This window comes from Capra hircus, chromosome 21 (genome assembly GCF_001704415.2).
Source record: "Capra hircus breed San Clemente chromosome 21, ASM170441v1, whole genome shotgun sequence".
Taxonomy (NCBI): domain Eukaryota; kingdom Metazoa; phylum Chordata; class Mammalia; order Artiodactyla; family Bovidae; genus Capra; species Capra hircus.
Window position 1 is genome coordinate 6493810 of NC_030828.1, and position 23004 is coordinate 6516813.

Below are 23004 nucleotides of genomic sequence, written 5' to 3' on the forward strand. Positions count from 1 at the left end.
AAAGAAATGAGAATACCTAAATAAATGGAGGGACATACTGTGTTCATTCACTGAAAGATTCAGAAATAATGAAGACGTCAATTCTCTCCAAACTGATTTATAAATACAATTCTGTATGTAGCAGCAGCAGCAGCAACATGCTATGTGAATTTTAAGTTATTAGATACTTTGTATTACCTTCATTAAAAAAAAAGTAAAGTTCCTTAGAACCCAGTTCAGATAATTTGATATATCAGAATGTGGATAGCTAGATAAATAAAAACTTTGGCACAAAATTATCTTAAAAGGCAAGTTCATTTTTGAGGATCAGCTATCTAAACATATTTCTTCCTGCTTTTGAAAAAGATAATTATGTTAAGCGAAAAATCATTCATAGAAGTGATATACTTCATACCACAATTTAATGACAAATAAAGTTTCTAACATCAGGAAGCAACAGTTAGAACTGGACATGGAACAACAGACTAGTTCCAAATAGGAAAAGGAATACGTCAAGGCTGTATATTGTCACCCTGCTTATTTAACTTATATGCAGAGTACATCATGAGAAACGCTGGGCTGGAGGAAGCACAAGCTGGAATCAAGACTGCTGGGAGAAATATCAATAACCTCAGATATGCAGATGACACCACCCTTAGGGCAGAAAGTGAAGAACTAAAGAGCCTCTTGATGAAAGTGAAAGAGGAGAGTGAAAAGTTGGCTTAAAGCTCAACATTCAGAAAACTAAGATCATGGCACCCAGTCCCATCACTTCATGGCAAATAGATGGGGAAACAGTGGAAACAGTGGCTGACTTTATTTTTCTGGGCTCCAAAATCACTGCGGATGGTGATTGCAGCCATGAAATTAAAAGACACTTGCCCCTTGGAAGGAAAGTTATGACCAACCTAGACAGCATATTCAAAAGCAGAGACATTACTTTGTCAACAAAGGTCCATCTAGTCAAGGCTATCATTTTTCCAGTAGTCATGGATGGATGTGAGAGTTGGACTACAAAGAAAGCTGAGCACTGAAGAATTGATGCTTCTGAACTGTGGTGTTGGAGAAGACTCTTGAGAGTCCCTTGGACTGCAAGGAGATCCAACCAGTCCATCCTAAAGGAGATCAGTCCTGAGTGTTCATTGGAGGGACTGATGCTGAAGCTGAAACTCCAATACTTTGGCCATCTGATGTGAAGAGCTGACTCATTTGAAAAGACCATGATGCTGGGAAAGATTGAGGGCAGATGGAAAAGGGGATGATGGAGGATGAGATGGTTGGATGTATGTCCATCACTGACTCGATGGACATGAGTTTGAGAGAACTCCGGGAGTTGGTGATGGGCAGGGAAGGCCTGGTGTATTGTGGTTCATGGAGTCGCAAAGAGTCAGACACGACTGAGCGACTGAACTGAACTGAACTGAAAGTTTCTAAGCAAAAGAATCCAATTTCATAAATACATGTGGGATTGCTATTTGCTGAAGCATAATGCCCACTGGATCATCATTAATTACTTATGATGCTCAACAGGGTTAGGCAGGCAACCTGGAGGTGTTATATTTGTGCTTTAAAGAAATTCCAAGTCTGTGTAGTTATTTACTTTTTAAAAAACTTTTCATTTTATATCAGAGTATAGTTGATTAACATTGTTGTGTTAGTTTCAGGTATACAGCAAAGTTATACACGTATGTGTAATCTATTCTTTTTCAAATTCTTTTCTCATTTAGGTTGCTATATAATACTGAGCAGAGTTCCCTGTGCTATACAGTAAGGTCGTTTTGATTATCCATTTTAACTATAGTAGTGTGTAAATATCACCCCCAAACTCCCTAACTATTCCTTCCCTTAGAATGAATCAGAAATTCATCTCCAGGTCTGTGAGTTTGTTTCTGCTTTGTAAATAAGTTCATTTGTATTGCTTCATTTTAGATTTCCTATGTAAGGGATAGTGTATGGTGTTTCTCTTTCTCTGATTTACTTCCTTCAGTATGACAATCTCTAGGTCCATCCATGTTGCTGAAAATGGCATTATTTCATTCTTTTTAATGGCTGAATAATACGTATACTTATTTACTTTTGGGAGGCTCATCTTAAAGTATATTTTTAACTGCTTGTTTCATTAACGATCTAAGTTGTTACAAGTACATCAACAGGTCTACTGCCAGGCAATGTGTTGTGTTGGTTAGGTCCTTTAAAAAAGTCACCAACCTGTGGCACCAGGGACATGACAGTTTCAGGGAAAAAACTTTTAGCTATGCAGTAAACTCTCCAATTAGGAGAAGATGCTGATAAACTCTACAAAGAACATCAGACATGACATTTGCTGCTTTAGTGTCTCTTGAGTATATTTATAGGCAAGGCAGAAGGAAGAGCATTTCAGCTCAGTTTTAAAATACAGAAATACCACTATTTTTAAGGCTAACAATGTTGTTGCACATATTGGAGCCCAACAAAATCATAAGAAATGTGGTGTTTTCTTTATAAACCTCTTTCTGATTAGAAACAAAAAACATATCCTTGACTCATACAGAAATTCGAGCTAGAAGTAAAATAATATTAGACAGAATTGATCAGATGAAATCCCAAGCTTGTGAACATATTAACATGTAAGAGGATTATAGGAGAATCATCTAATAATATATTTCTTGTTACATTTATGTTAAAAATGACATGGGAAGATTCTGTGTGCAGAACCAAAGACTTAAATATATAGTTTCTCTACTAGAGCTGTCATGCCCTAGACCTTTAGGAGTGAGATATGTATTGGAAAACAAGTATCAGGTGGTTTAATCACAGCTGAATCCCTAGGACTTAGCACAGAGTTTCACACACAGCAGATGGTCAATACAGAAGTGCTGAGTGACACAATGAGGAAAGAAACAGTTAAGAATAATTTACTTAAATCTCTTGAAGAATATTTGACCCATGCAAAATTTCATAAGTCATCTTAAGAGGGTGCCAACATCTAGGTTGCTTCCATGTTTTAGCTATTGTAAATAGTACTGCAATGAACAATGGGACACATATGTCTTTTTCAGTTTTGGTTTCCTCAGGGTATATGCCTAGGAGTGGAATTGCTGGGTCATATGGTGGTTTTATTCCTAGTTTTTTAAGGAACATCCATACCATCTTCCATAGTGGCTGTATCAACCTAGATGTCCGTTAACAGATGAATGGATAAGGAAGTTGTTGTACATATACACAATGGAATATTACTCAGCCATGAAAAGGAACACATTTTAGTCAGTTCTAATGATGGAATAGGCAACGGCACCCCACTCCAGTACTCTTGCCTGGAAAATCCCATGGATGGAGGAGCCTGGTGGGCTTCAGTCCATGGAGTTGCTAAGAGTTGGGCATGACTGAGCGACTTCACTTTCACTTTAATGCATCAGAGAAGGAAACGGCAACCCACTTCAGTATTCTTGCCTGGAGAATCCCAGGGACAGAGGAGCCTAGTGGGCTGCCGTCTATGGGGTCACACAGAGTCGGACACGACTGAAGCGACTTAGCAATGAGGTGGATGAACCTAGAACCTATTCTACAGAGTGAAGTCAGAAAGAGAAAGATAAATATCCTATTCTAACAGATATATATGGAATCTAGAAAAATGGTACTGAAGAATTTATTTACAGGGCAGCAACAGAGAAACAGACATAGAGAATAGACTTATGGACATGCGGAGAGGGGAGGAGAGGGTGAGATGTATGGAAAGAGTAACATGGAAACTTACATTACTGTATGTAAAATAGATAGCCAATGGGAATTTGCTGTATGGCTCAGGAAGTTCAAACAGGGGCTCTGGATCAACCTACAGGGATGGAGAGGGAGATGGGAGGGAGGTTCAAAAGGAAGGGGATATATGTATACCAATGACTGATTCATGTTGAGGTTTGACAGAAAACAGCAAAATTCTGTAAAGCAAGTATCCTTCAATTAACAACAAAAAAAAGAGGGTGCCAACAAATAGGCTTTTGCTGAAAGGAAAAAACAACCCAAACATAAGTAAGAAAATAATGTCAGCATTATTGTTGTAAAGTAATACCCACAAAAAGCAAGGGTAAGGCAATGTGAAATATTTCATAAGTGATGTCATTTAATCATATAAGAATTAGATAGAAGATATTATTTAAAAATAAACTACTAATGAGTGGGAAAAAGGAGTATTAACTTGTCCAAACAGACAAAGTCCTGAACACTCTCTAACAAACGGGTCCCTACCCTAGGAACAACAGTTACCCAGACATATTGTTCTCTCATGTAACCACTCAGGCTTAAAAGACCAGGGAGAACTCCTGAAAGAACCAAGCTCTGTAAATCTGAGCTTGAAAGCAGCCAGCTGAAGCCATGGTATCCTTACCACCACAGTGTCCAGCTCACAGCGTGTCTGCTGACTGACTGGACAGAATAATAATTGAGTGGATCCATTATTCTGAGCTATTTGGAAATAACTCCAATGGCTTTTTAACAGTGGAAACAGAAAAAAGAATCCTAAAATTCATATTGTCCCACAAAAGATCTGAATGCTAAACAAATTTTGAGGAAAAAACCCATAACTGAAGGCATCATACTTCTTGATTTCAAAATATTCTACAGTAATCAAAATAGTATGGTACTGGTATAAAGACAGATGTATAGACCAATGGAAGAGAGTAGACAGCCTGGAAATAAACCCACACACAGGCAGTCAACTGATCTTCCACAAGGAAGCCAACAACATACAATGGGAAAGGACAGTCTCTTCGAGAAATAGCATGGGAAAACTGGACATCTACATGCAGAAGAATGAAAGTGTACCCTTATCCTACAGCATACACAAAAACCAACTCGAAATGAACTAAAAACCTAAACATAAGACCTGTAACTATAAAACCTCTAGAAGAAAACAGTGGAAAAGCCCCTTGACATTGGTCTTTGCTATGACACCAAAGGCACAAACAACAGAAATAGGCAAGAGGGACTACATCAAACTAAAAAGCTTCCAAGCAGCAAAGTAAACAACCAGCAAAAGGAAAATGTAACCTGCAGAATGGAGATAATAATTGCAAACCCTGTATTTAATCATGGACTGATCTAAAATATATCAGGAACTCCTATAACTCAACAGCAAAAAAAACTCAATCTGATTTAAAAATAGACATTTTCCCAAAGAAGACACAGAGACAGACAATAAGCACATGAAAAGGCTCTCAACATCACAAATTATCAGAGAAACGCAGATCAAAACCACAATGAGACCTCCCCTCAGGCCTGTCAGGATGGCTGCTCTAAAAAAAAAAAAAAAAAAGACAAAAAGTAAGTGTTGGCAAGGATGGAGAGAAACTGGAATCCTTATACATGTTGGGGGGAATGTAAAATGCTGCAGTCGCTATGGAATAGTTTCTCAAAAAATTAAAAAATAGAATGAACATATCCAGCAACCCCACTTCTGAGTATATATCCAGAAGATTTAAAGTCAGAGTCTCAAAGAAATATCTGCACTCCCATGTTCACAATATCCAAAACATGGAAACAACCTAAATGTCTATCAATTGATGAATGGATAAAGAAAATAGGGAATGCACATACAATAGAGGGCTTCCCAGGTAGCTCAAACGGTCAAGAATCCACCTGGAATGCAGGAGACCGGGGTTCAATCCCTGGATTGGGAAGATCCCCTGGAGGAGGGCATGGCAACCCACTCCAGTATTCCTGCCTGGAGAATCCCCCATGGACAGAGGAGCCTGGCTACAGTCCATGGAGTTTCAAAGAGTTGGACATGACTGAGCAACTAAGACATACACACACACACACACACACACACACACACACACACACACACACACTAGCATATTAGTCAGCTTTAAAAAAGAAGTCCTGCTCTTTGCAACAACATAGATGAACCTGGAAGATAACATGGTAGGGGAAATAAGCGTGTTATAGGACAAATACTGCATGATTCCACTTACGTGAGATATCTAAAATGGTCCAACTCAGAAGCAGAATGGTGAGTTACCAGGGACTACGGGAGGGAGAAGCAGGAGTTGTGTTCAATGGGTGCAGTTTCAGTTATGCAGGACGAGTAAGTTCTAGCGAGCTGCTGTATAATACAGTACCTACAGTTAATACTGTATGGTACACTTACACATTTGCTAAGAAGGCAGATTTCATGTTAAATGCTCTTACCCTGATTAAAAAAAAAAATGGAATAGGAAGCATCAAGAATCTGGATCCTCAGTTAAGAAGTCAACTAAGAGATATTCTACTTTAACCTAAATAATATTATAAGAGGTGTCATCTCCAGTGGCAGTACTTCCATCTGATACACTTCCTTTTGCAGACTTCTTTTTTCTAATTTTGTTTCAATGATAATGTATGACTTGAAAAAATTTGTTTCCCCTGCAAATAAATAAATAAGTAAAAAAGAAACCATTGGCCAGCTGTTTTAATAATTGAACATCATTTTTAACTTTTAAAGCAACACCAGTTTGTTGCAAAAATTCGACACTACTCATAGAAAACCAGTGCTTTGGTGAGCCATCAAGACTTTTCCTACATATTCAAACAATTTAAACCACACACACAGACACACACACACACACACACATACACACACTTATATGTATTTATATATATACCCATGGCTGACAAAAATTGGGTATCATGACTTCCCTGGTGGCTCAGACGGTTAAGCGTCTGTCTACAATGTGGGAGACCCGGGTTTGATCCCTGGGTCGGGAAGATCCCCTGGAGAAGGAAATGGCAATCCACTCCAGTACTATTGCCTGGAAAATCCCATGGTCAGAGGAGCCTGGTAGGCTACAGCCCATGGGGTCGCAAAGAGTCGGACACGACTGAGCGACTTTACCTTACCTTATGTAACCTGTTTAAAAACATTTTTAACTTAAAAATTGCTATCAGAATCTTTCCTTTTCTTTTTTAACCTTATAAAGTTTCAAGCAAAAGGTTTTCTTAAGTCCCTTCCCTGGTGGCTCAGATGGTAAAGCGTCTGCCTACAATGCGGGAGACCTGGGTTCGATCCCTGGGTTGGGAATTTCCCCTGGAGAAGGAAATGGCAACCCACTCCAGTACTCTTACCCGGAAAATCCCATGGACGGAGGAGCCTGGTAGGCTACAGTCCATGGGGTCTCAAAGAGTCGGACACGACTGAGGTTGTTTGTTTGTAGCTATATACTGGGTTTCCCTTGTGGCTCAGCTGGTAAAGAATCTGCCTGCAGTGTGGGAGACCTGGGTTCGATCCCTGGGCTGGGAAGATCCCCTGGAAAAGGGAAAGGCTACCCACTCTAGCATTCTGGCCTGGAGAATTCCGTGGACTGTATTGTTCATGGGGTCGCAAAGAGTCAGACACAACTGAGCAACTCTCACTTTCTTTTCACTTTAGCTATACACTACTTTTTATTATTATTTTGTATATTTATAAAAACACATCCTTACTGAGAATATTCAAATGATTCTATAGTATACAGAATTGAAAATTAAAGTCCCCACCTGACTACTCCATAACCCTACAATCTTCCCTTTCAAGGTGATCACAGTTTACAATTAGATTTACATCCTGTGGGATTTCTTAGTGCACACACACACATGCATGTATACACATATATATTTTTCTGAAGTATCTTGTGCAGAATATTAGAGCTTATCTTCATTTTATGAGCAGTATTTCAAAATTTCTTTGTAAGTAGTGATTTATCCAGTAGCTATTAATAATTATAGCATAGTGTCTAAAACACAGATTTGAAGCCAGACCGGTAAATGGATCAAATCCCAGCTGTGCTGTGAGGTCCCGGCCCAGGTTCTAACCTTCCTGAGACCCAGTTCCACACCCTCCTACCCCCATAACATGGGGATTATATTAGGTTGAACCATATGGAAGGCATGATTCTCCTAATAATAGTACCTATCTTATAGTATTAAGTAACATAGCTCAACTTCCAGCTGGGTCTCCTGACCCCCTAATGCTTATGAGTTCTTTCATTCCAGCCCCAGGGATTTACTGTACAAGAGCAGAGATATCACATGTCACCACACCAACACCAAAGCATACACTGTTAATATCTGTTATGGACCAGATTTAATCAAGTGACATGGAAAGGAACACTGGGATTCTGGGCAGTTTCTGTCTCAAAACATTCTGGTGATCTAACTGAGACCTTTTGAATGTGTATGGTGGTGAATTTTCTTATCAACTTGACTTGACTTGACCCAGTTATTTGGTCAAACACCAGTCTAGATGTTGCTGTGAAGGTATTTTTCAGATGTAGCAGCAGCTGCAGCTTAGTTGCTCAGTCGTGTCCAACTCTTCGTGACCCCATGGACTGTAGCCCATCAGGTTCCTCTGTCCATGGGGATTCTCCAGGCAAGAATACTGGAGTAGGTTGCCCTGCCCTCCTCCATGGGATCTTCCTGACACAGGGATCGGACCCAGGCATCGCAGGTGGATTCTTTACCGTCTGAGCCACCGGGGAAGCCCTTTTTGACATTTAAATTAGCAGACTTTCAGTAAAGCAGATAATGCTCCATAGTGTAGGTGGGCCTCATCCGATCAGTTTTAGAGCAAAGACGCACAAGGACTTTTCCTGAAGACAGCTACATAGAAACCCTACCTGAGTTTCTAGCCTGCTACCCTGTGAAATTCAGACTCAAGGTTGCAGCATCAACTCTTTCCTGAATTGCCAGCCTGCCAGCCTACCCTGTGGTTTTGGACTTACCAACTACCAAATCACGTGAGCCAATTCCTTAAAAGCAATCAATCTCTGCCTATATTTATTATTTACAGATATAGATACACGTTCTGTTTCTCTGGAGACTGCTAACTAATACAAATTCAGCTACTGGTAAGGGAAGCTGCTGTAACAAACATTTAAAAATCTAGATGTGACTTTGAAATTAAGCAGTAGAGGCTAGAAGAGTTTTGCCTTGTGGAGACTATTGGTAGAAATATAGACATTAAAGAATATCAGGTGAGGGCTTCCAAATGAAAGAGGAAAACTACAGAAGAGGGGCTTCCCAGGTGGCTCCATCATAAAAAACCTGCCTGCCAAGCAGGAGATGTAGGAGACATGGGTTCAATCCCTGAGTGGAAAGATCCCCTAGAGGAGGAAATGGCAACCCACTCCAATATTTTTGCCTGGAAAAATCCTATGAAATGTAGGCTATAGAAAAAGCTTTTACTGTCTTAGACAACACATATATTGTCGTGAACAGGATGTTGCTGGAAATAGGAGGTATTAGACAAAAATGAGGAATGTGTTATTATAAAATGAAAGAAAGATCATCATTGTTAGAAAGCACAGAGGACTCAACTGAATTGTGTTATGCTGAATGGAAAACAGAACTTGTAAGTGATCATCTTGGGTACAGGCATACCTCAGATATATTGCAGGTTCAGTTCCAAACCACCACAATAAAGCAAATGGTGTAATGAAGCAAGTCACACAAATTGTTTGGTTTCCCAGTGTATATAAAAGTTATTTTTACACTATAATGTAGTCAAAAGTATGCAAAACCATTATGTTTTAAAAAACCAATGTGTATACCTTAATTTAAAAGTATCGCTGAAAAATGCTAACCATCATCCGAGCCTTCAGCGAGTAGCAGGAGTAACATCAAAGATCACTGATGACAGACCCACTATCACAAGCATAAAAATAATGAAAAAGTTCCAAGTGAGAATTACCAAATGTGACACAAAGATCGGAAGTGAGCAAACACTGTTAGAGAAATGGAACCAATAGGCTTTTTTGATGCAGGGTTGACATAAACCTTCAATTTGTAAAAACTGCACTATCTGTGAAGTGCAATAAAATGAAGCACAGAAAGATGAGGTACGCCTATATTTAGCTGAGGAGGTTTCTAAGCAAAGTCCTGAAGGCATGGCCTGGTTTCTCTTTGCTGCTCACAGCAAAATGTGAGAGGAGGGAGATAAATTGAGGCAGCTGTTCAGCAAAAAAGAATCAGAACTTGAAGATTTGGGAAATTCCCAGGCTACCTGCAAAAAATGAGAAAGCATGTTCTGGAGAAAACACCAAGGGTATAGCTAGACAACCTTTAAAAGATTAGGCGTGAGACTTGTGATCTGTTCAACCATTTCAGCAGAAATGCTGACAGCTTGGAGGGGACAGAGATGCAAAAGGGTAAAGAAATGCTGTCAGACTTCTGGGATTCCACAGGCAGGAAACAAGCTGTCAAGTAAAGGGAAGAATAACCCTGGGGATGGGGTCACCTCTCCAATTCCAGAGGGTGGGGTAACTTCCTTGGTTTTAGAGAGCAGGGCCCTCACTCAGGGCTAAGGAGCTGAGGCCACTTCACCAGAGGGTCTAAAGGACAGAGCATCTAACCAGAGGATTATTCTCAAGTATTAAAATCTAATGGAATTTGTCTTTCTAGGTTTTGGACTTTCCTGAAACTCATGATCTCTTTTCCTCCTTTCTGTAATGTAAATGTCTATCTTATGCCTGTCCCAACCATCGTATACTGAAAGAAGATAACCAGTCTGGTTTTACAGATTCATAGATGAGGAGTTCTGTCCCATGGTGAGTTATGCTTGAGTTTTATTCATACCTGATTTAGATACTTAAGATTAGATTTTGAATTCAAGAGTTGATGCTGGAATAGGTTAGCATTTGGGGAGTGTTGGGATGGAATGAATTTATTATGCATGTGAGAAGGACATGAATTTTTGGAGGACAGACCATTATGGGTTGAACTGTATCCCCCTAAATTCACATGTTAAAGTCCTAATCCCTAAAACCCCAGATGTGACTGCTATCACCTGAATTGTGTCCCCCCATCCTGCCACTGATTCATATGGTTAAGCCCTAATCTCCAGTGTGATGGTATTTGGATATGGGGCTTTGGGAGATATTAGGCTTAGATGAGTTCATAATGGTGGGGTCCTGATGATGGGATTAGTGCCCCTATAAGATGAGACACCAGAGACCGTGTGCATGTGTGTGATCATATTCTCTGCCACTCGAGGCAGCAAGAAAATGGCTAAATTCAAACCAGGAAGAGAGCCCTCAGCACAACCTAACCATATACACCCTGATTTCACACTTCAGCTTCTGTGTGAGACTGAATTTCTGTTGCTTAAGCCAGCCCATGGTATTTTGTTTGTTTGTATGGTGACCCTAGCAGAATAAAACAGTAACCTTATTTGGAAACAGGGTCATTGCTGGTGTAATGAGGTAAGTTAGGATGAGGTCATCAGGAAGGGCCCTAATGCAATGTCACTGGTGTCCTTATAAACAAGGGACATTTGGACACCAAGATAGACTCACACAGAAGTAAGACAATGTGAAGAGAAGGGAGATGATGGCTATCTACAAGGTTTAGACCCTTCCGTCATAGCCTTCAGAAGGAACCAATCCTTTCACATCTCTAGCCTTCAGATCTCTGAGACAACATCTACAGCAGATCTTGTCAGACAGTTCTGTGGTATTCTGTCGAGGCATCTGTAGGAAATGAATAAAACACCCTTGCAAAACCTTGATTAGCCGGATTTCCTACTGGGAAATACAAAATTTATAAGGCTCATACACATGTGGGAAAAGCCAGACATATGTTCTAGTAATAAATAATCCTCTGAGTTGACATTCTCCATTTTAACAAATGAACAGTAATTTGGGGAAATGAAAACTTGCAATGCCTACTGTGATCAAAAGTTATGAACATACTAGCTATTATTCTCTCTATAGATATTTGAAGATTTTGGTATTTACTGTTTATGCAAAATACTGCAATTTCTTTTTACTTGACTGTATTAAACTTAGGTTGGAACTAATACTTGTACGAGACTTGGTATTTTAGAAGCATATTCAATATGTTCCTTTAAAATGATGCCAAATATCCACATTTATTTAGATATTGGCTGATACGCTGATTTATTTTATGACAAGCAATGAAAACTGAACTGAATATATTAGAAAACTTAAAAACAATATTGTCAAGACCTTTTAGAATTTATGATATTAAAAATATTGATTTATTTTTAGCAATAAGCTATTGAGATTCAAGTATTTGGTTTTCAGTTATAAAAGAAAGTACTTTAAAGACTATGTTAGGAACTAAATTCAAAGCTTTTAATATAATCTCCATAGCAACATGGGAAGGAGCAAAGTCCAGTGGATCAAATGAAATATACAAATTCTAAAATTCAAATCTTAGCATTAACTCACCACAGGAAGCCATGTTTGTATCTTGGTATTTCAGTTTTTGCTATAAACATAGGCACTTCTGGCATAGATTAACAAAAGGGCATTGCCTATGATCTATGTATTTGATACACTCATTTTACTAAACTAACAATATTATATTTATGTTCTAAAGCAATATAAGATATTCATACTGGTTGAAGCAGAGAAACAAGTAGCAGTAAATAGAATATGCAAATAGTTATCAAATAAGTTTCCCAAATTTTATGTAAAGATAACACAAAAATGACTTCATTTGAAGGATCTACTTTATTTTCACAAATTAATTACCATGATGAAATGAAAATTTAGCTTTTAAATCGGTATTTAGGATTTTATCAGCTGCTAACAGAGCATCCTTGCACTGTTTTCATTTTCACATTTTTTGTAAGGAAATGTCCTCTACAGGAAGCTGTGCAACAACAATGCAGAAGGATTTTACTACAGTTTAACGAATTTAAGATTTTCCTATAATGATATCTTACTAATATAAACATCATTTGCTAAAGACATATACACAAAATAAATTTTTAAGAGTTTTTGAGCTACAAAAAGATATCACAGTTAACAGTTACTCAATATGTATTACATGCCAGGTACCATCCTGGGCTCTTTATATAAAATAATCTCATTTAATCCTCACAATGACCTTTTAAATAGATATGATTACTAAGTTCATTTTACTGATGAAAAGATGAAGCTCAGAAATGTTACGTCAATTTGCCCAAGATCTCCCAGGTAAGCAGTCAGAATCATGGCCGGTGACTTGATCAATATATTCCCTACTGCTTCTTACAGATGTGCCTATTTCATTTGTTAATATTACTCATGTAGTTAACACTCAAATCCTGACTCCATCCTTTCAGCTCTGATCAGAAGGAGATTTGCAAGGTTTGGAGGAGGGCTTCTGGAGGCAGGCACGGTAAAGAAGCAGGAAACTAAAAATACAGAAAGTTGAAACGGGAACTGAAAGTATAGCAAAACAGGATTATTCAGGTAAGAAAAAAGACAAATGCAGTTTGGGGAAGGAGTGGGTAGAGAGATGGAAAGGTAACTACCATTTGCTGAGCACCCATTATGTGCCAGGTGTCTGCCTTCATCGTCTGCTGATCCTCAGATGCCCTGCCCAGCAGGCTGTTCCAGCTCCATTCTGAGGCTCTGAGAGGTGCAGTACCCTGCCCACGCTCGCTCTCATTCTACAAAAATGATTATAAAGGAAACGCTTCTGGGACTGAATAGGGGTAACAAGTTTTCCTGAAAAATGTACTAACCCAAAATACCACATTTGAGGATAAGTGAGGTATTATAGCATCTTTTTTTTTTCAACTTTGAAAAATGCGAACTTAGAAGATCCTAAATTTAGAAAATCTATAAGCTGAGGCAGGGCTAATGGAAGATTTTTCATTTCATGTCCTATTTTTAATTGTCTGGTATTCTTTTTTAAACTACCAGTATGGAGTTTTTTATTTAGTTAACATTCTTTGCAAATTCAAGGCACTGTGCCAAGAAACAGAGTGGCAAGAGAATGCCATTTGGAAGTGTTAGAAATTCAAAACAGAAACACACACACAATGTTCAGCCACACACTTTCAGTTAGCAATGTGAGTTTAAATAGAAGGGCTGGGCTGGACCCATTATATAACAAATATTTTGTTCTTACACTCCTTGCCTAAAGACTATTGTGAATAGGGGAATAGCAGGAAAACACTTCTCCAAAGAATGAGCTACTCTAAACAACATATACAATAAAACCATTCTTCACAAGACCAAAAATGTAATAAAGGGAAACCCAGTTTTCTTATTATACTGAAAATGTGCACTTTTTTCATTTAGTTGTATGGCAGGAAGCACTCTAGGCCCCTTTCAAGCTGCTGACTAGACAGCACTTTTTACGTGTGTCCTCCACCCCTCCCCACGTTCCCACCCCTCGCCCAGGTATAAGCCCTGGTGCCCACTTAGGCATGTTTACCCCTGGTGCAGCCCTGCCATTGGCGTCTCTCTCAAGGGAAAGAGCTTGGGGTAGACAATCGTAAACATGGGCTCGCTGCACCGGTGACAGTGCCCCAAGGGGCAGTGCAGCAGCTCCAGGAGACTTCTGGGTAACGAGACTGGAGACAGAAAGTCCAGATCTGGAACACAAGAGAAAAATCATACACAAACAAAAAATGAGACATCCTTGAACGAGGCGTCTTATAATACATCTCACTGTTAACAAGTAAATTCGGTTAGTGAAAAGTACTGTATGTGGAAAGTTTTGTTATCTGATAGGCACTGAATGAAAACATAACATTATTTGGAAATGAAAGGTTTTTTTTATACTTTAGACACTAAGAGAAACCCTAAGTCTATTCTTTTAAGAGCAACTTGAGCTGTCCTGAGGTGGAAGCAAGGAAAGAATAAGGCCAAATATTCTTTAAGAACAAAGATCAAAAAGGCTGTTGGGTTTACCCAGAGAGGGTCTGCAAACTTCTGTAAGACCAAATAAAAAAAGGTCCTTTTTCAAAAAAAGGACCAAATAAAAAAAGGTCTGCGACTGAAGACTGAAACAGACTTTCATTAAGTTCCTCCTAAATCTATTGGGGATTTAGAATGTTTCAAGCTAAATTACACTTACTGAAAAGAATGAAAAGGGGAAACAAAGAAATCAAAGAAAATGAAAAATAATGATTCCCTGTCTCCCTCTATGAGCTGTCATTAATAAAAATGGGATGTTTTTTCCTTAGTTTAGTCTGAGCACACAAAAGAAATGTTTAAAGCAAAATATCCTAGGCGTCTGGGCAATCCTGAACACAAATGTACCCTAGATTGCTACTGACAGTGAACACCAGGAGAGAGAGAAATAGTCATGATGAGGTGACACCTAAAATTCACTGAATCATCTTTGGGAAGGAAATACAAATTATCTTACTATCTTCTGTATCTGTCCAGATTTTTCAATAACCATTTTGAAAAATGTAATTTGTTCATAGGTGAATAATTTCAGTTTTCTGTTCAGTTTTTGAAAACAATACATTTCTGGGAGGTTAATGTTAGATATCTTTGTATGAACTTTTTTTTTTTTTAAAGCAAGGACAAAACATTTTGGCAGTTTTAAAAACACTTGAAATGTATTTTCTCATTAACATTGCCTAGTGCTTTTTTTTTTTTTTTTTTTAGGAGAAGGCAATGGTAACCCAATCCAGTACTCTTGCCTGGAAAATCCCATGGATGGAGGAGCCTGGTAGGCTGCAGTCCGTGGGGTCGCGAAGAGTTGGATGCAACTGAGCGACTTCACTTTCACTTTTCGCTTTCATGCACTGGAGAAGGAAATGGCAACCCACTCCAGTGTTCTTGCCTGGAGAATCCCAGGGACAGGGGAGCCTTGTGGGCTGCCGTCTATGGGGTCGCACAGAGTTGGACACGACTGAGGCGACTCAGCAGCAGCAGCAGCAGTGCTTTTTAAAAGCATCTCAGGCCCACTCCACATCACCTAAGACATATGTACCCTACTAAAGACTTTCCAAACCAAGAGCTGGCATCCTGAGGTAACACTGCCACAGGGTCCTGGAATTAATTTTCCTTTACATATATAAATTCCTCAGATGTGAGGAGGGTGCAAGGCAAAAGCCTGCTATGTTGGAAGAAGTACCAACTTTGCTTTAGGGGTAAGATCTTTGCACATTTTTTTATGGGAGAAAGTACCAATGCCAGTCTTCTCACTTCTACCAAATATGTGTTCTCAAAAACCAATTTCTTTCAATTTCAACCACATAGTTTAACCTGTAACCTGTTCTTTTGACTGAACACCATATCTAGTGAACGCTTCTCTGTGTCTGTAGGGGTTGCTAAAGGGATCAGTGTTGACAAAATATTAAACTTTTCTCTTACAAAAAATGTCCCATTACACAACTGAGCAAATGTACTTAATGCCACTGAACTGAGCACGTAAAGGTGGTAAATTTTATGTTGGGTACATCTTACCACAATTTTGAAAGTGAACATCAAAATAGCATAAAGCACAATCCCTAAGCTCACTGAATAAGAAGTAGGGGAAAAAAGAAAAGAGAGGTCCCATGTACCTTTTAGAGAAGCGTGGTAGGTATGATGCAGAGTCCTCATGGCCAGCTCCTGCAGAGGCAGGACATGATCCTTCTCTGTCCCTATGGCCTTCACCTCAGCAGGGAGGAAAACGGTTAGTTGCCCCGATGAAAAGGAAAGCAGCTTCACCTCAGAAACTTGAATGGGAGCACCACAGCTACAGAAAGACACACATTCACAGTAGTGTTAGCCAAAAGGAAATGACTATATGTGCCAATAAAAATGTGTTAATCAAAATATACATTTAGAATTTTAAGACACTGATGAATTGCCAAAATTCTTTTCAAAGTGAACAGATGCTATCTTGGGTTCCTTAATAAAATCTGGCACAGAAATTTAGACTCATCATTTGGAACTCAGCTAAAATCTTCACTGAGGTCCAGGCATTGCCAGTAAGGACAAACTTGGAAGGAATTTCCTTCGTCGGGTCTACACAATTTGCTTAGTAAGCTCCATTTATCCTCATTTTCTTACCCTTTCTAAGTTTATGTTTATTGAAATTTTCAAAATTGAAAGGAACAAAGAGAACTCTGTTAAGTTATAATACTTTGGTTTAACAGAATTTTTGTGTGCGGAAAACACCCAACAAAGTAAACAGATTTTTAATGGTAGCAGATAACTTCCATAAACTTGTGGAGAAAATATTCTTGGCAGGGTCTATTGAATAAGCCAAATCACATACTATTCCCTACAGCCACGCATAACCAGAAGGCAGAGACACTGCTGTTCCTTTAGGTTTACAGGGTTACTAAAACCCAGGAGTCCAATCTCTTTCCATTTCCTGTCTGAGATCACCAGGTTACCTAAACACCTTAACACCTTTCTTCTCTAATGACAAACAGGTGCCAACAAGCCTTGACTCTCCAGACACAACATGAGGTACTCTCTCGCTGCTCGTCTAGAGACAGGCAATGAAGAAGGTACAGTACTGGAAGACAGAAGCCCTTGGCTTATTTGTTCACTCTAAGCTCCTACATTTGCTCACCCCTTTCATCAGAAAATGGGCTTCCCGGGTAGTGCTGGTGGTAAAGAACCCGCCTGCCAATGCAGGAGATGTAGGAGACGTGGGTTCAATCCCTGGGTCAGGAAGATCCTCTGGAGGAGGGCATGGCAACCCACTTTAGTATTCGTGCCTGGAGAATCCCATGGACAGAGGAGCCTGGCAGGCTACAGTCCATGGGGCAGCAAAGAGTCAGATACTAGAGTGACTAGGCACTATTTCATTGGAAAATATTCCCAGGGAACTTACTATACACAAGTCAAGATACTTAAATTAAGGAAAAAAAAATGACTTCCTTCCCTTGAAAAATGTAATAATTATGATATAATTAACAATATAATTATTCTAATATTGGGTCAGAGAAGATGGAGGAACTGACTTTGTCTAGGGAATTAGAGAAGGTTCTACAGAGAAGAGAGTATATGACCTAGAACTCAATTAATTCTACTCAGTTTTTCCAATCAGCTCAACAAAAAGAACCTCAGGAGGCCACACTGGCCTTCCTACTGCAAAACCTGTATCTCAAAAGGAAGCATTTTTTCAAACTCTAACAGTATAGTTTGGCTTTGCCTTCTTCAACAGCATGACAAATTCTGTGTCTGGCTCTTTTTGTCAACATTATCTTCCTGGGATACACCCATGCTACTGAGTGTACTATAGTTTATTCATTTTCATTGCTGGGTAGTACTGGTAAATGTATGCGCTGTTTCCAGGGCTGGGCTATATCAACATTGTTGTATGTATTATTTGATACACATGAGCATGAAATTCTGTTAGGTACATACTGAAGATCAGAATTGAGCTTATTATACTGAGGAGAGATGGACAATTAAAAGATACACATATGCTAAAACAAGAGTTAAGAGGGGAGTGAGAGCTATACCATTTCAGATAACATAATCAAAGAAAGTCTTTCTGAAAAGGTGGCATTTGAGCAGAGACTTGACTGAAGAGAAGAGTTAACTCAGTCACAGCCTGGTAGGCACCTTAACTTGAGGACAGGGAACTAAGAGTTCAGGGTGCCCAAAACAGTAAGAGTTTACAGGACAGAGAACCTTAGGGGAGAGAGAGATAATGTACAGAGAGAGAACTCTGGAGATTTGCAGAAGGCCCTCTTGGAATATTCAGATGAGTACTGATCAGCACATGCAAGGTAACTACCTGAGGCTGGAAAAAGGAAGAGGTGAAAAGATTAAGGCTAACAGTGCCCCAGCAATCCCACACGGCTGGAAATGGCTCCTGCTCTTATCAGGTAGACTTAAACATCAACAATTCAAGGGACCCCGAGCAGAAGCTTATCTCAGGACCAGTGAGTAATTAGTGCTAGACTGAACACCATTCCATTCCCACCCAACAAATCCTTAATAGCCATATCTGAAAGATTAAACTGTTTCCAGTTAACTTAAATGCATCCCAGGACATATACTAAGAATAGTTACATGAAATCAAAAATATTCTGCACTCAATCAACATCATAAATTTCACACTACATGGCATCCAACCAAAAATGACATACAATGAGGGAAAAAAAATCACATGACTGAAACAACCAAGATAGATATTAAAACTGACAGAAAAGGTCATTATATCAATAGAAGAAAGATGTGTTGCATCCATAGCTCTCACCTAAAGCAACCAGAAATAAGACAGTAAAGTAAGCCCTAAGTAAATAAAGAAATAATAAAGAGCATCAAGATAATCAATAACATAGAAAACAAAAACAAAAAAGCTGGAACTTTGAGAACATTAATAAACTCGAAAAACCTCTAACTAGACTAATCAGAGAGAAGACATAAATTACCAATATTAATATGAGAAAGACATTGCCCAGTTTCTACAGATAATAAAAGGGTAAGAAGCAACTTTATACTAATACAAAGTCTTTGAAGGACAAAAATTAGCAAAGCTCACTCAAGATCCACAGAAGCTGAACAGCCCTACATTTATGAATGAAGTTGAACTCGTAGTTGAAAGACTGGAATACTTCTCAATTCATTCTCTGAAGCTATCATTATCCTGACACCAAAACCAAATGGACACATAACAAGAAAAGAGAAGCAATTAGTATCACACATAGACATAGATGGAAAAAGTTAAACAGAAATTTAGCAAATTTAATTTAACAATGTATAAAGTTGTTATGATCAAATGAAGTTTACTTAATCAAGATTGTATTAATCTTAAGGAAATAATGTAATGCACTATATTAAAGCCTAAAAAGGAAAAACAATATAATTACTTCAAAAGATGTGGAGAAATTCAACATGCATCTGTAATTTAAAAACTCTCAGCAAACTAGGAATAAAGAGCTTCTAACCAGTACCTTAAAGTAAAAAAAGAAATAAAAGGCAACCAGATTTGAAAGGAAGAAGTAAAACTATCCTTTTTCCCAGAAGACATGGCTGTATGTAGAAAGTCCAATATAGTCTTTAACAAACCTGCTGGAACTAATAAGTGAGCTTGTTAAGTTTGGAGGATACAAGATCAGTTATAGGAAATTATATTTCTATTAGTTACAATAATCAATTGGAAATTAATAAAAACTTTGAACACCATATATAATACTATTTGAAATATGAAATACTTGGGGGTAAATCTGAAAAAAAACGGGGTCTGAGACATATACACAGAACCCTACAAAAAATGCAGAGTAATTAGGACATTTATTGTGATCATAGGCTAGGAGACGTAATATTGTTAAGATGTTAATTCTGCTCAAATTGATCTATAGACACAACGCAATTAAAATTACAGGCCTTTAAAAATATATACAAATTGAAACTTTGATTCTAAAATTTATATAGAAATGCAAAACAGCTAGAATAGTAAAAAATATTTTTTAATTTAAAGACTTAAAATTGCTTGGTAATCAAGGCAATGTATTATCGGTGCCAAAACAGGCAAACAGATCAACAGAGAAGACAATGTATCCAGAGACAGACCCGTACATACATGGACAGCCAATTTCCAACTAAGGTGCAAAGGAAATACAGTGGAGAAAGGCTAGCATTTTACACAGATGGTATCTGAACAACTGTATATCCATATGTAAAAATAGGAACTTCTAGACTGAGATGAGTACACAAAAGTTATCATGGAAATGTTTTACAAGAAGTTAAATAAAAGTGCAGATTTGAGAGAATAAAAAATTTTTAAAAATAGGACCTTCAACCATACCTTGTACCATATACAAAAATTAACTCAAAATGAATTACAGACCTAAATGTAAATCTAATTCATTAAAAATTCTAGAAGACAACACAGGAGAAAACTTTAGTGATCTGGATTATAATAAACTGAAAAATTCTGAAAGAGATGGGCATACCAGACCACCTGACCTGCCTCTTGAGAAATCTGTATGCAGGTCAGGAGCAACAGTTAGAACTGGACATGGAACAACAGACTGGTTCCGAATAGGATAAGGAGTACATCAAGGCTGTATATTGTCACCCTGCTTATTTAACTTATATGCAGAGTACATCATGAGAAATGCTGGGCTGGAGGAAGCACAAGCTGGAATCAAGATTGCCGGGAGAAATATCAATAACCTCAGATATGCAGATGACACCACCCTTAGGGCAGAAAGTGAAGAAGAACTAAAGAGCCTCTTGATGAAAGTGAAAGAGGAGAGTGAAAAAGTTGGCTTAAAGCTCAACATTCAGAAAACGAAGATCATGGCATCCAGTCCCATCACTTCATGGCAAATAGATGGGGAAACAGTGGCTGACTTTATTTTTCTGGGCTCCAAAATCACTGCAGATGGTGATTGCAGCCATGAAATTAAAAGACGCTTACTCCTTGGAAGGAAAGTTATGACCAACATAACTTTAGACAGCATATTAAAAAGCAGAGACATTACTTTGTCAACAAAGGTCCGTCTAGTCAAGGCTTGTCAACAAAGGTCCGTCTAGTCAAGGCTATGGTTTTTCCAGTGATCATGTATGGATGTGAGAGTTGGGACTATAAAGAAATCTGAGCACAGAAGAATTGATGGTTTTGAACTGTGGTGTTGGACAAGACTCTTGAAAGTCCCTTGAACTGCAAGGAGATCCAACCAGTCCATCCTAAAGGAGATCAGTTCTGGGTGTTCACTGGAAGGACTGATGTTGAAGCTGAAACTCCAATACTCTGGCCACCCGACGCAAAGAGCTAACTCATTGGAAAAGACCCTGATGCTGGGAAAGATTGAGGGAAGGAGGAGAAGGGGACGACGGAGGATGAGACGGTTGGATGGCATCACTGACTCGATAGACATGGGTTTGGGTAGACTCCGGGAGTTGGTGATGGACAGGGAGGCCTGGTGTGCTGCGGTTCATGGGGTCGCAAAGAGTCAGATGCGACTGAGCGACTGAACTGAACTGAAAAGCAAGATCCATAAAGGAACAAATTGGTAAGTTTGACTTTATAAAAATAATAACTGTCTGCTCTCCAAAAGGCCTTGTGAAAAAAATGTCAGCTCTGGACTGAGAAAAGATACTTGTGAAACAAATAAATACGATAAAGGACTTTTGTCCAGACTCTAAGAGAATTTTCAAAACTCAGTCATAACACAAACACCCAAGGGAAAAAATGGGAGAAAGACTTTAGACACTATATCAAAGCAGATATCTGGATGGCAAATAAAACATAAAAAGATGCACACCTTTATTCACTAGGGAAATGAAATTTTAAAATATAATGGAAATATCATTACACACCTAGGATAAAACCTAAAAGACTTACTATTCCAAGTATTAGCAAAAATATTTAAGAACTGAAAATCTCCTTTATTATGGGGGGAATGTAGAATGGTATGGTTGTTTTTTAAGTTTGCCAGTTCTTTCAAAATTAAACATATATGTACTATATGATCCAAATACTCCACTCCTAAGTATTTACCCAAGGAAATTTAAGTCTAGGACATTTAAAAGACACTCTACATATGTTCGTAACATTTTATTGGAACAAAGCCAAAAACTAGAACCAACACGAATGTCCATGAACAAGTGGATGGGAACAACCTACAGTATATGCATACAATGGAATTCTACACAGCAATAAAAAATGAACTGTTGATCCACACTATATCATGAATAAATCTCCAAATCGTTATGCTAGTAAAAGAAGCCAAGAGTTTCATGTAAAACTCAAGAAGATACAAATTAATTGACAGTGACGGAACACAGATCAGTGGTTACCTGGAGACAGGATGAAGAGAAGGAAGGGAAAATGACTACCAAGGGGAATGAGGAAACTTTGGTGGTGGTGGATATGTTTATTATCTTAATTGCAGTGATGGCTTCACAGGTATGTATGTATGTTTATACATACATATGTAAAAACTTTTCAAATTTTATATATATGAAAGTGAAAGGTGAAACTGAAAGTCTCTCAGTCATGTCCGACTCTTTGCAACCCCATGGACTATACAGTCCATGGAATTCTCCAGGATAGAATACTGGAGTGGGTAGCCTTTCCCTTCTCCAGGGGATCTTCCCAACCCAGGGATTGAACCCCAGTCTCCCACATTGCAGGTGGATTCTTAACCAGCTGAGCCACAAGGGAAGCACAAGAATACTGGAGTGGGTAGCCTACCCCTTCTCCAGTGGATCTTCCTGACCGAGGAATCAAACTGGAATCTCCTGCACTGCAGACAGATTCTTTACCAACTGAGCTACTAGGGAAGCTGGTAGTTACATGTATATATATATACACACACATATATATATATATATATATATACACATATATATATACACACACACTTTATTGTTG

The 23004-nt window shown here is 38.6% G+C and overlaps 1 long non-coding RNA gene across 6 annotated transcripts in view; it reads right to left on the reverse strand.

Moving 5' to 3' along the window:
* LRRC28 overlaps window positions 1–23004 on the reverse strand; it is a 201230-nt gene that overhangs the window by 22099 nt on the left and 156127 nt on the right. For 4 of the 6 annotated variants that reach the window (XR_001919880.1, XR_001919876.1, XR_001919879.1 and 1 more), the window contains 3 exons: window positions 16232–16407; window positions 14143–14302; window positions 13232–13369 (listed from right to left, as the gene is read on the reverse strand). This is a non-coding gene — a long non-coding RNA (leucine rich repeat containing 28). The remainder of the gene's footprint in view (window positions 1–13231; window positions 13370–14142; window positions 14303–16231; window positions 16408–23004) is intronic. The other 2 variants (XR_001919881.1, XR_001919878.1) reach the window with 1 other exon arrangement.